Genomic DNA, 14,010 nt, shown 5'->3' with positions numbered 1-14,010 from the left:
GCTAAGTGCTTGTCTGACAGGCACTTCATGTACTCCCTATGACAAAGCTATGGGGAAGGCAGGACTACTCTGCCTTATCGTGCCACCGAGGAAGTGGGTGCTGAGAGTTCACAGGCGGGTCTGGAAGCTGGGGGCAAACCCCACTCTGCCTCACTGTAGCGCATGCCTCCTCTCCCTCCCTTCTGTGCATGATCAGAATAGCTGTGTGCAGGAACAGAAACGAGGGGAAGATTGCTGGCTTGGCCAGAGACAGAACCAGGCATCACCCATGAGCCAAGAGCTGAAGGAACCCTACCATCGCAGGACAGCAGGAGGCCGTCCTGGAAACACAGCGCGGCTCCAGGGAAAAGCGTGGAGCACAGCAGAGGAAAGACTGTGGCAGCTACATTGTGCACACGTCAGTCCTGCTCATTGACAAATCCGACTCCTGTTCGGGCCCTGTGAGGTCTGCGGCTCCACCAGGCTGACGGCCCGGCGGGGGGAGAAGATATTTCATAATTTACGAGCTGAGAGGTGACGTGCTAACGTCCCCCAAGGGGAAAAGTCTGTTCTGTCCCCATCAAGTTGTTCTCTGGCTATTAAGATGCCCACCCCAAAAATCATCTTAAAAGTAAGTTACCGACTGCTGAGCGATGCAGGCCCCGACATCCAGCAGGTAGGGTGTCCCCATCCTGATTTAATGAATGAGGGAATTGAAGCTGAGCAAGGTTAAGAACCACGGTCAAGATCACATGCTCGGACAATGGTGAGCAAGGGATTCTCAGTGGCTGTTTGAAGCGGCTGTTCCAATGAGCCATGCCACCTCCCAGAGCTAACGTCTCAAAGCAAAGGAAAAATGCGAACGGGGATCCAGACAAAAGAAAAACGGATAGGCCTTGGAGCGGCCGGCCATTCGTTCTCAGCAGAAGCCACCTCCCTTTGAAGAAGGAGGAGCTCAAACCAGCAGCATGCCATTTCTGGGCTCACTAGACAGAGTCTCTACCCCTTTCCACGGTGAGCTCTCCTTTTTGGTCTAAGTTAGCATTTTAATTACCACGATGTTTACTGTACGCGAAGCCCACAGCAAGCACACCCCAGGGACCCCAAAGACAAAGAGGAAGCAAAAAACAAAGAAAGGATCGATAATGTGGTTAATGTTCATTTTTAAAAAGCAAATCTCAATTCTCCTTCCTTCTAAAGCTTTTGATTTCATTAACCCAGCGAACGCTGCATGGAGGCCCCAGCTCTGGTGTCTCGGCTACCCGGCTCTGAGGGGTCCCCTCTGGTAGCCACAGTCCGCACAGCCCAAGGCGAGGAGCTTGAGGGCGCTGCTCTGTGGTCTCCTTCCAACCCAAACCCTAAGACACCTGCAGTGTGAACACAGCGTTGCGAGCATCGTGTCAGCTCAGCAAGAATCGCGCGTTTGGGGAAGGCATGAAATCATGCCAGGTCCAAAAAGCGGCCCTGACTCCGTCCGGGGGCGGGAAACCTGCTTCCATCCAGCGTAGAACTTACAGTTCACAGGTAATGGAAGGACACACCTCTTGTCATCCCTTATTCCCCTGCGCCCCGATTTCTTTCTGGTTTCCCTAAATGACCTGCCCATGGAGGCAGGGCAGAGCTCCGAGAGGACACAGCCCTCGGAAACCACTCGGCCTCCGACCAGCTTTGTAACTTGGAAAAGTCACTCAGCCTGTCCACACCTCAAGTTCCTCATCTTTAAAAATACCCAGAATAATCTCATTCCCCGAGTTGCCAGGTTAAATGAGATCATGTTTGCTAAACACCTAGCATGGTGTGTAGAACACAGTAGCTGCCCCGTTAATAGTATGAATTATTAAGTGTTCTCTGTATCATCTCTTTTCCTCTGCTTCCAAGCTGGCCTGGCTTAGCAAACATGTGTTACAAACAAGCTCAAACATAAAAGGATTTCAAAACTCTACGCTGCTTTGCGCATGTAACGTCTTGGTGTTATTCTCTGTGAAAGGGGGACATAAGATTCCCATCAGAGCCATGGGAACAGACGAGCGTGAAGATGACCTCCAGGTTTTGGATCCTTCACTGGAGTCACTCACATCTGGCCTAAGATCCTCTGGGGCACATGTTCTGCTTGAGTCGAGCTGAGTGGCACTGAACTCAGTCAGGGATTGAGCTGAATTGGAGCCACCTAAGAGCAGGTGGCTCTTAGGGCTGCAGTCTTATGGACAGCATGGTCTCGTGGGCAGTACACGGGAGGGGAGATGTGGAAATCCACGTCAGGAGTGCGGCCTACATCCTGGGAATCTGTCTCTGGTGGAGCAGGGTTGTATGCCTGGCTCCACCCTTCAATATCGGTATAACCCTCTCCAGGTCCTTCACTTCCTTAGTCTCCTCGTCTATAAAATGGGGATAATAATGATACACACCTCATATGCCACGGAATTAAATGAATAAACATTTATGAAGTGCTTAGAACAGTGCCTGGTACACAGTACAAGCCACAGAAGGGTTAGCTCTCTGTTATGGTTAGACTGTCAGCAGGTGACAGTGGGTAAGGGGGACACACCTCTGCTGACCCTGAGGGCTTCCTGAGCAGCCGGGATGGGTCTTTCACATGCATCACCTCAGCTAATTTTCCCAACAACTCTAGAAACATCCATTCAGTTCTTAGTGGCCTTTTTGCTTCTCCAACTCCCACAAACCACCTGGAAGGAATAAAGAATGAGTCCAAGAGTAACAAGACCAAACACGCAGTTTGCCAAGTAACAGGCCAAGCACTTTGCACACATTATTTTGTCTTAATCTGTACGGTAACTCTAGGAGATCTGATGCCGTCATCATCTCCCTTGTCACAGAAGGGCAATCTGAGGACCAGAAAGATGGAGTAACTTTTCCAGGAAGGCACTGGCCCAGCCAAGGTCCACGTCCAGACGTGCCGAGCTCTAGCCTTCTACATGCCCTGCCTCTCAGAATCAAGGTCTATGATCCCATTTCGCAATAAGAAAGCTGAGTCTAGAGAGGGTTAAGCCACTTGGAGTCAGTCTCCGGGTCTGCTGTTCTCTGCCCTGCACCCTGGCTGCTCCACACACTGGCCTCTGCACCCCCCAACTCCTGGAGGCGAGTGATGTTTGTTCTCTGCGGGGAGTTCCCGAGGGCGAGTCAGAGGCCAGGTGCTGGAGCAAAGGCGCACACACGGTGGCCAGCCTGGGGCGGCTGAGGCTCGCACGCTGCTAGCGGGAAGAAGCCCATCCCTGACAGCCTGATCCATCCTGACTTGCTTCAGTGTGCAGCGGGGCTCTGGGAAGCAGGCCCTCCTCAGCACTGGGAAGCTGCAGCCACTACCTCGTGGCTGCAGAGCAGGCTGGTTTCTGCAGCAGGCTATCGACCTGACTGCCGTGTCCACAACCCTCGGGACCTTTCTCAGGCCTTTCTCTCTTCCTGTCTAGAAAGACCGACAGGGCCCCGGAAGCTGTTCCGCCTGCCAACACAGGATACAGTCAGGGCTAGAGACACCCAGGGCGTCGGTCTTACGGCTCCCGTAATGTAACTTACAACTGTGGAGCTCCTAACCACGCCCCAGACAATCTCTCAGACACACGTAAGGAAGAGAAGTGTAGTTTGGAGGGCTGGGGTCCAGGCAAGAATTAGGAGGCACTGGCAGGTGCTGAGCGTATCCTTCAGCTGTCGAGGTAATACCCTGATGTGATGGCTCAGGCACTTCACGCCCACCATGTGGCTTCACCCTCTCGGGCTGTCCTCTGATGCTGACGTCACGCCCACGGACAGACGGGAAGCCAAAGCCAAGTAGGGCCAGGGGATATGGCCCTCAGTTACGATCACACAACCATGATGTCTAGTAAAAAGGTATTAGAGAAACCGGGCCAAAAGGAGCCCCGGGGTCTCAGACGGAAAGTCATCAGATACACACACACCTGCCTTGGTGTGTGTTTGCTCCCCTGTCAAGCAGCAGCATGGGCCCCACCCCAGCTCAGCCCCGCCCCCACAATCAGTTCTGGAGAAAACAGTACAGTCGTGGCTCTGCCCCTTGCCAGCACGACACCCGCAGGCGTGTCACGTAATCTCTCTGAGCCTCAGTTTCCTTACTTGTATGCAGTTGGGCAGCCGCACGAGGTCAGGGCCGTGGGGGTTTTGAGGACTCTGCTTCACGCGAGGCACCGAGCCCAGTCTGGCACATAAGGAGGGGGCTGTCTGCTTATCATCACTGTTCTCGCTGATCCTCACCTAATTCTGCAAGGCAGGCAGGAGGAACCCCATTTTACGGATGAGAAGACCAAGGCTCCTTGGGTGAGGCTTGAGCCCAGGTCTGTCCAACACAGAAATCTGTGTCGTCCGCTCTCAAACGCTGTTGCCCTCAGTGTGAGCATTGCTGGTCCTTGTGGGAGCGCAGCCTGCTGACTGCTGGCAGGGACATGAGGACACACTATGTGCCTCAGGACCGACGGACATGGACTCTGACTCCCTGAAGCCCTTTGTGCTGACCTGGCAGGAATGGCCTCCAAGTCCCCCGAGAGAAATCCCCTGACCCCAGACCAAGGTTGCGAGAGCTGAAGGGTGCCTTGGGAATATTATCACCCCCTCCCCTTTTAGCCCTGACCTGAGGAAGCAGGTGTGTGCCCGTGACAAGTGCAGAAGGAGTGTCTACCACCTGGCAGGTGCTGAGCCAGGCGCAGCGCATCCATCGCCTTTTTCACGCCTCTCTGCAACCCCGGTGATGGTGATGCCATTCCCACTGAGCAGATGAGGAAACTGAGGCCACGACAGGTGAGGTGACTTACTCATGATCACACAACCATGAAACAGCAGAGCGGATATTCAGACTGAAGCCTGTCTGGGACCGACACCTTTGCTCTCTCTGCCCGATCACCACGCGGGAGGAGTTAGGGAGCTCCAACCCACGTCACTGCTCCCGAATCTAGTGCACTGTCAAGTACCTGCAAGGCACTGGGTAAGCACCGCCTGGCAGAGCAGCTGATGAAAACTGCGCGTCTCTATTTCCCGTATTAAACTCCTGACGACGGCACAGACACTCCGTTTGCAAAGCACTTCCGTGCATCTTTAAACACATCTAGTTGAAGTGGCAAGAAAAACCAGAGCACTGCCATTTTCGGAGAAAAATGCAGAGCCTCAGGCCCCAGCCCAGACCCGCTCACCCAGAGTCTGCATTATAACAAGACCCCGTGTGATTTATGCGCACATCAGAGTTCAAGAGGCACCACCTTAGAACGCCTGATCCAATCAACCGAGGTGAAAGGTTCTGGTTTGCTGTGATCAGAACTGCTAAGTGACTCGTCCTAAAGACACACAGCAGAACAGGGCCTGCACACCTGGCCCCTTGCTGCCCAGGACTGCCCTCCTGAGCATCCATTTCATTGCGGAACTGCCTCCTCCCCCTGAGTCCGAGCTCCTGCTCACACCTTCCAAGTGAAGGGAGGCTAGGTTGTGGGCACAGTCAATGAGTCTCGTTAGCTATCAGAGAACGAAAATAAACGGCAGTGCTTGGAAGGACACGGTGACCAAGGCTCCCGAGCAAAACAGGCAGCAATTTGGTCATTAAAAGCTCAGCTTCCATAGTCGAGGATCTGACCTGGGTAATGCATTTGTTTGTAGCACACAAGGCCACACAGAGACAAGCCTGTGTCAGCATCTCGTCGGAACCTGGTCCGTCTGGGGACGACAGTGAACGCAAGCCCGCCCTGTCGTTCACTTAAGACCGTGCCTGCGGCCCAACTACTCGTGGATGTTTATCTGCAGAGTGCGGGTAAACGGCGTCTTTTTTTCCCTCTCTATCCGTTTTATTCTGTCTCTATTTGCAAAAGGAAAAGAATAACTCAGGGAAAATGTTTAAGTGGAGCGAGAAGTCTTGTGAGCGATCTTGAGTTTTACCGCTGCTTGGAAATCAGTCACAGGATTTTCGGGGTTTATGATGCTGACTTGGCTGCTGTTCAAGCACTGCGCTTGCAGCTTCCAACTGAAGCCGAGAAAGGCAACCGCTCCTGAGAAAACACCAGCAACGAGCCTCCAGCTTCCTCCTCCTGCACAGAACCAGTCCTCTCAATAGCGCCCCCTTCCTGTCAGATGAGGACACTGGGGGTCACAGAGGAGAAGCAATTCTGCCCAAGGCGGCACCACGAATGGCCTGGAAGTACCAGCCCAGCTCAGCTTGACTCCGAAACCCACACTTGGTGCCACACTGCCTCGTGCCCCCGTGGTGTTCATCAACTTCTGGTGCAGCTGATCAGTCCACGCGTACTTTGCAAACATGAGACAGCTTCGCCCAGCTCTAGTATGTACCACCTCCTGGCTGCCCGGCCCTGAAAGGACCTCTGCCCATAGTCTCATCAGTCCAGAGATGAGAAGAACTTGCACACATACGCCGTCTCTCCTGCGTCACCCATGGCAGACGGCCATAAATGATGAGGTCACCCTTCTTCTCTGCACCCAGACAGTCTCAGAAGCCTTCTCAACACCACCCCACAGGACACCACCGAACAACCAAGCAGAGTTAGCGTAAGAGGTTTAACCGGATGTGTTGGTGCTGGCTCGCAAGAACAGACCATGCGTATCTCTTGCCAACTGTGTAACTGATGTCCTCCGTGGCCTCCACTCAGCCTACTTGGGGCTCAGAAGTTTGCTGAAGGCTGGGATTTTTGCTCAGGGCTTAGCAGTCACGCCTACAAAACATGGCTACTGGATATCTCCTCCATATCACATTCTTTCTTTCCACAACCACGTATGAACACCTATGAACAAATCCAAAAATGCCCGAGACCCAGGGTCTATGAGGTGCGATGGACTGCTGATAGGGAAGGAGGTCAAAGAAAGCCTAACGTTGATTAGGCAGCTCTTATGTGCCACCTACTGTTCCAAGCATGTATGTTCGTACACATATTATCTTTAATTCTCAAAACACCACTGTAAGGGAAATTGACTGCACAGAGAAAAAAAGCCATCTGCCCAAGAACACACAGCAAGTAAGAGGCCAAGGAGGATGTAAATCTAGGCAGCGGGTTTCAGGGCCCATGCTCTAAACCACTTGACGGAGGAAGGTTTGTGAGAACTGGGTTTTGAGGGATGAGTAGGAGTTTATGTGATCAAGAAAGGGAGCATGGAGGACTTTTTGAGTTCGAAGGCAGAAAAATGAATGTCTGTTTTGGGGCACTCCTGGTGCTTTGGATAAAAGACAAACCGTCTATAAAATGCTTGGCTGGCTGCCTGTCCCACAGAAAACATGTGACTTCCTATTGCGTGATATAGAGGGACCACAGAATATTCCCGAGGACAGGGACTGGGGAGAGGAACAAAGCAGCAAATGTGGAAGACACCTATGCAGTGTTACGGATTTGGAATTCGTCTCTAAGAAAGCGGCATTCCCAGCACTCCCAGAAACAGGAGGTGGGGACACAGGAGCAGAGCCCAAAGCAGCCCACTCCCAGAGTGGCATTTTTGGAAATATCAGGTTTTTGTTCGAAAAGTCATGCAAACGTTGCTTTCTCCTCCATAATACATTTGCATTTGTTATAATAGAAATAGGATGTCTTCAACCTTTTACCATGGAGCAAAAGTGACAACACAAGGTGTCTCTTGTCCCGCTGTCCAGGGTATCTGCCTCAGCACTATTGACACTGGAGGCCAGATAATTCTTTGTCGTAGGGGCCGTCCTGTGCATTGTAGGAGGTTTAGCAGTATCCCTGGGCTCTGTCCAAATGATGCCAGTATAGCGCCTCTCCTCCCTGAGTCATGACAACCCGAAATGTCTCCAAACATTACCAGATGTCCTGGGTGGCAAAATCACTCTAGACTGGGAACCTCTAATCCGGACTCAGCACTGCTGTGTCCTGCTATACGGACCCCAATTTGAGACGCACACTGGGCCGTATTAACAGTTACAGCCTCATCCTTTGTGCCGCGTGCACAAAACCCTCTGCACAGCCCACCCAGAAACAGAACCGCTGTCCCTACCCAGGCTCACCAAACATTTTCTGCAAAGGGCCAAACACTGTAGGCTCTGCCAGCCGTATGGTTTCTGGTGCAACTGCCTAGCTGCCCCAACTACCAACTACCCAACTACCCAGCTCTGCCAGTCAAGCACAAAAGCAGCCATGAGCCATTTGTAAACAAACTGGCGTGGCTATGTGCCAATAAATCTTTATTTACAAAAACAACCAGCCAGCCCACGGGCCACACGTTGCCAGCCCTGAGCTGTTCAATAAAGAAAATGTGTATACTTCGGTGGAATATTATTTAGCCATAAAAAAGAAGAAAATCCTGCCATTGGCAGTAACACGGGTCAACCTGGAGGACATTCTGCTAAGTGAGGTAAGCCAAACGCGGTATGATCTTACTCATACGTACAACCTAAAAAAGTTGAACTCACAGAACCGGAGAGTAGAATGGGTGGCTGTCAAGCTCTGGGGCTGGGGAAATGGGAAGATGTAGGTCAAAAGGTACAATCTTCCAGTTACAAAATGAACAAGTTCTAGAGATGTGGCGTATGGCAAGATGACTATAGGTAATAACACTCTATTGAACCCCTGAAATTTGCTGAGAGTAGATTTTAAGTGTCCTCACCCCACCCCCCACACGCTCGTAACGATGTTTGGTGCTGAATACGGGAATTAACTTGATTTTAGTGAGCATTTCACAACGGATACGTATTTCAAATCATCAGGTTGCACACCTTAAGAAAGACAGATACAGGGGCGCCTGGGTGGCGCAGTCGGTTAAGCGTCCGACTTCAGCCAGGTCACGATCTCGCGGTCCGTGAGTTCGAGCCCCGCGTCAGGCTCTGGGCTGATGGCTCGGAGCCTGGAGCCTGTTTCCGATTCTGTGTCTCCCTCTCTCTCTGCCCCTCCCCCGTTCATGCTCTGTCTCTCTCTGTCCCAAAAATAAATAAAAAACGTTGAAAAATAAAATAAAATAAAATAAAATAAAATAGAAAGACAGATACATAGGTAGTCAGACACACGCACACATACATGGACAGACACACAGACGGAAGTTCCCTGCATGCCAGGCTGTGTGCTCAGTGCTGGGGACACAGTGGAAAGCAGGCCCCTGCCTGCTGGGAGAGGAAGGCACTCAACAAACACATCTCTAAACACTTGCTCTAAGAGCCCTGAAGGGCAGGAGGCAGAACGGAACTAGACAGAGTTGTGGAAATCTTGCATAAGAGGTGACGTTTGAGCCAAGAGCTGAATGAAAAGGAAGAAGTCCTGGGAAGAGCCGAAGGCAGGATGTTCCAGGCAGGGAGAACAGGCACTACAAAGTCAGAGGGCTGAGAGCATGTTTGGAAAGTTCCACAGGTGCCATAGAGGCCTGGGTGGCTTGAGTGTCATGAATAACGGGCAGGGGGAGGGGGCCCCCGTGCAACTGGAGAGGAAGGCAGAGGCCGGATCAGGTGGGATGCCTGAGGGCCATGAGCCGCCCTGGCACTGCTGTTGTGCTTGAGCTCATCTGAAGTCTCAAGAGTCCAGTCTGCCCCAGCTCCTACGAGGCCCTTTCGACGGTTGAGTCCAAGAGTCCCAAGACAGGTTGGAGGGCAGGAAGACAGGGGTAAGACACACAGAGGAGCAATATCCACCACACCTTCTCCAAATTAGCCAGAGGAATTGAGCTAGACGCAAGAGCATGTCTGGAACCCTCCATAGGTCACCCACAGTATTAACCCACACGAGCATTAATCACCAGGCATTTATGACAAGGACAGGGACCCATTTGCAGCCGGAACCAGAACTGTCCCTGGTTGAGCACCTGATGCACCAGCACAATGCTGGGTGCTCCAAAGGTGTGTCACAGACAAGCCTCACAGCGACCCTTCCTTCGTCCCCGTTGTGCAGAGGGAGAAACCGACGTTAGGTCTGTCACAGCAGCCTGAAGAGTTAGCAAGTGGCCCCATAGCCCACTCCGCTTTCCCGCCCCAGCTGACACCTGCCTCCCACCCATCCAGGCTCCCTCCCTGGTCCCCAGGGCAGGCCACTCTCACAGGTTAGGCATTTGTCCCCTCTGGATGACCATGCCTGGGGGCTGAGGCCACGTCACTGACCTCTCCTGGACCATGGTGACTTCTTAGACCCAAGAGAAAGCCTGAAATGTGGGGCTGCGCTTCGAGGATCGCCAGGCAGCAAGGACACAGCAACCGTGACAGGTTCACCCGCCCTGGGGCTCGGTGCTCCTATGTGCCCCCTACCCTGCCGCTCCTGGTCACAGGGCACCCCCCACCGGGCAGTAAGGACACTGGTGACAAGCTGTTATTATGTCTCCCTCCTTAGGGAGACAAAGGTCAGTGAATTCACACATTCAAGACATTCTTACAGGGTCCCTCGCTTGACCAACTCCCAGGTACCCTTGACAGTGTTTTAAAACAAAACACAACATTCCCGGTTGGTTTTGCTGCTTTTCCAAAGCAAGATAATCACCCATTTGCACACCCAAGAAACCACCGCTACATGGCACTAGCTCTTAAAGAACGTCGTCATGCTCCCCATTTTACAGGGGAAGGGACCAAGCCCAAAACGTGGGGTACCTTCCATTCCCCAGGCCGCGTTCGGTGTCTCCCCCAGCAGGCGCCAACAACAGCCCGCCAGCGTCTTCTGGAAGATGGAGGGGCTCTCCTCCGGGCCGCCCCCCACGCTCGACTCCTAGGATGTGCTCTGATTGGACCAACTGGCGTCACATGCTCTCCCTGAACCAATCACTGCAGCCAGGGGATGGGACTCGCTGATTGGACAGGTCTCAGTCACATGTCTCCTCCTGGGGCTGGAAACCAAAGCACGTGACTCGAGAGTGCAGGAGATGTGGCGCCCACGTGAAAGTATTGAGTGCTATTACCGAAAGAGAAGGGAATGGACCCAAGCGTCTAGACCGCAGCAGTCACGATTCCAGCGGACACTCGATCCAGTGGATCAAAACTCGTTGATCCCGACAAGAACCAAAGACGCCCGAAGCCACCTGCCGCGGAGAAGGGTAGGCTTACTGACTCCGTGCGACAAGGGAGCGCACACCCCGTGGGCAGTCATGAAGTAGCTCGGTAAAGGGGTGTTGGGAGCGGGGCACAGTGGGACTTGGGCTCGTGTTAAGCGATTTGGGGAAGAGTTCAGCAAAGCCGGGCTTTGCTCTGGATTGGATACCGTCAGGAAGTGGGAGTATTTTATGATTATTGTAATTCGTCTCCTCTAGAAGGTGGCAAAAGCAAACCAAGCCTGAAGCTGGGATTGGTATAGAAAAGCAGTCACTCGTGGTAGCCAGGAAAAGGAATCGTTTGGTCCTGTTTGTGGCTTGGACAACGCTTATGTTCCGGCTGTGTTTAGACAAGATTGCAAAGCGAGCTTGTTTTTGTCTTGACCCAACACAGTTAGAGGCGACCCTTTTCTGTTTTAATGTATTTATCTTACCGACCTGTGATTGACATATAGCATTGTGTAAGTTTAAGGTATGCCTGTTGGTTTGATACATTTATTTACTGCAGGGCAAAGACCATCTCAGCTTAGCTAACACCTCCATCGGGATCCCGTAATTACCATTTCTTTTTTATGGTGACAACAATGAAGATCTAGTCTCGTAGCAACTTTGAAGTTTACAATGCAGTATTGTTAACTGTAATCCTATCCTGGGTGTTACTCTCCAGAACTTATTTACATACTAGTTGAAAGTTCTCACACCAATCAGAGTGGCTAAAATGAACAAACCAGGAGACTGTAGATGCTGGCGAGGATGTGGAGAATCGGGAGCCCTCTTGCACTGTTGGTGGGAATGCAAACTGGTGCCGCCGCTCTGGAAAACAGGGTGGAGGTTCCTCAAAAAATTAAAAATAGATCTACCCTATGACCCAGCAATAGCACTGCTAGGAATTGACCCAAGGGATACAGGAGTGCTGATGCCTAGGGGCACTTGTACCCCAATGTTTATAGCAGCACTTTCAACAATAGCCAAATTGTGGAAAGAGCCTAAATGTCCATCAACTGACGAATGGATAAAGAAATTGTGGTTTATATACACAATGGAATACTATGTGGCAATGAGAAAGAATGAAATATGGCCCTTTGTAGCAACATGGATGGAACTGGAGAGTGTTATGTTAAGTGAAATAAGTCATACAGAGAAAGATACCATATGTTTTCACTCTTATGTGGATCCTGAGAAACTTAACAGAAGATCATGGGGGAGGGGAAGGAAAGAAAAAAAAAAAAAAAGGTTAGAGAGGGAGGAAGCCAAAACATGAGAGACTCTTAAAAACTGAGAACAAACTGAGTAATGATTAATGGGGGGTGGGAAGGAGGGGAGGGTGGGTGATGGGTGTTGGGGAGGGCACCTGTTGGGATGAGCACTGGGTGATGTATGAAAACCAATTTGACAATAAATTTCATATTTTAAATAAATACATAAATATAAATTAAAATTTAAAAAAATTAAAAAAAAAAGTTTGCACCTTTAAACTGCATCTCCCCAGGGCCCCCACCCTCCAGCTCCCAGTGACCACCATTCTGTGCTGTTTTTACAAGTCACAGAGGGCCTTTTCTGGTGTTGATGTTCTGTGAAGGTCATGCTCACGAGAGCACACCAGGGTCCAGCTGTGAGTGCCAAGCCAGCTCTTAGCAACACCATGCTTTTGCTCATAGTACCGGCACAGGACGCATCCTTCCAGGCCAGGATGTCAGGGACTGCTCTTCTCCTTTTCAGAACTGACACAAGAAGGGTCAAGCCGCTTGCCCCAAATCACAAAGCTGGAGCTATGATACAGGTCAAGACAGTGTGCCTCTAGAGTATGTGATTTAAAGTACACATTGCCTGGGGCGCCTGGGTGGCTCATTCAGTTAAATGTCTGACTTCAGCTCAGGTCATGATCTCATGGTTCATGGGTTTGAGCCCCGCATCGAGCTCTGTGCTGACAGCTCGGAGCCTGGAGCCTGCTTTGGATTCTGTGTCTCCCTCTCTCTCTGCCCTTCCCCCACTTGCACTCTGTCTCTCTCTCTCTCAAAAATAAATAAACATTTTTTAAAAATTTATAAATAAAGTACACAATGCCTTGGGGCACATGGGTGGCTCAGTTAAGCATCCGACTCTTGGTTTCAGCTCAGGTCATGATCTCACATTCATGAGTTCAAACCCCGTGTTGGGCTCTGTGCTGAGAGCACTGGAAACTGCTTCTCTCTCTCTCTCTCTCTCTCTCTCTCTCTCTCTCTCTTTCTCTTTCTCTCTGCCCCTGCCCTGCATGCTCTCTCAATCTCTCTCTGTCTCTCTCTCTCGGTCTCCCTCCCTCCCCACCTCAAATAAATAAACTTAAAAAAAAAGGAAACCACACATTGTCTTGCCTCACTTTCTTGACATTGCAGGGCTCCAACAACTATGAAAGAAGGAGAGAAACATTCATTTTCGGAACATCTACTCTTGCCAGGCACTGACACAGATCCTTTAAACTCCTTAAAATCACCCACCCTTGTATTAGTTTCTCAGGGCCGCCATAACAAAGCATCCCAAACTGGGTAGCTTAAAACAATAGGAATTTAGTCCCCCACAATCCCAGAGGCCAGAAGTCAGAAATTACAGTGTTATCAGGGGCGGGCACCCTCTGAAACCTGTAGGACAGGATCCTTCCTTGCCTCTTCCAACTTCTGGCAGCCCTAGAAGCTCAAAACACTCGAATCTCTGCTTCTGTCTTCACATGGCCCTGTCACCTTGTGTTCTCTATGTGTCATCTCCTCTTATAAGGACACCAGTCACTGGACTAAGGGACCACCCTACCCCAGCATGACCTCATCTGAACTAAAATTCCATCTGCGAAGACCTTATTTCTGAATAAGGCCACATTCTCCAGTACCGGGGGTTACGACCTCAACAGATCTTTTGGAGGGACACAACTTAACTTGTAACAACCCTTAAAGAATGCTCTTCGTTTTACAGAACCAGATTGTGAGTCTCAGAGAGGTTTGGGAACTTGGACAACGTCACACAGCTGGGACATAGCAGACCCAGGATTCAAGCCCCAAGACTTTGACTCCTTACCCGCCCCCTCAAAATCTCAGAAAATCATAGCCC

The 14,010-nt window shown here is 51.1% G+C and overlaps 1 long non-coding RNA gene across 1 annotated transcript in view; it reads right to left on the bottom strand.

Annotated features, from left to right (window-relative positions):
- LOC128313617 (uncharacterized) overlaps positions 1–12,192 on the bottom strand; it is a 194,651-nt gene extending 182,459 nt beyond the window's left edge. The window contains exon 1 of the long non-coding RNA XR_008294564.1: positions 10,502–12,192. This is a non-coding gene — a long non-coding RNA (uncharacterized LOC128313617). The remainder of the gene's footprint in view (positions 1–10,501) is intronic.
- Positions 12,193–14,010: the final 1,818 nt, after the last annotated feature.

This window comes from Acinonyx jubatus, chromosome E3 (genome assembly GCF_027475565.1).
Source record: "Acinonyx jubatus isolate Ajub_Pintada_27869175 chromosome E3, VMU_Ajub_asm_v1.0, whole genome shotgun sequence".
Lineage (NCBI taxonomy): Eukaryota > Metazoa > Chordata > Mammalia > Carnivora > Felidae > Acinonyx > Acinonyx jubatus.
The sequence above is the reverse complement of the archived record's forward strand: the minus strand, read 5'-3'. Positions and strand labels throughout refer to the sequence as shown.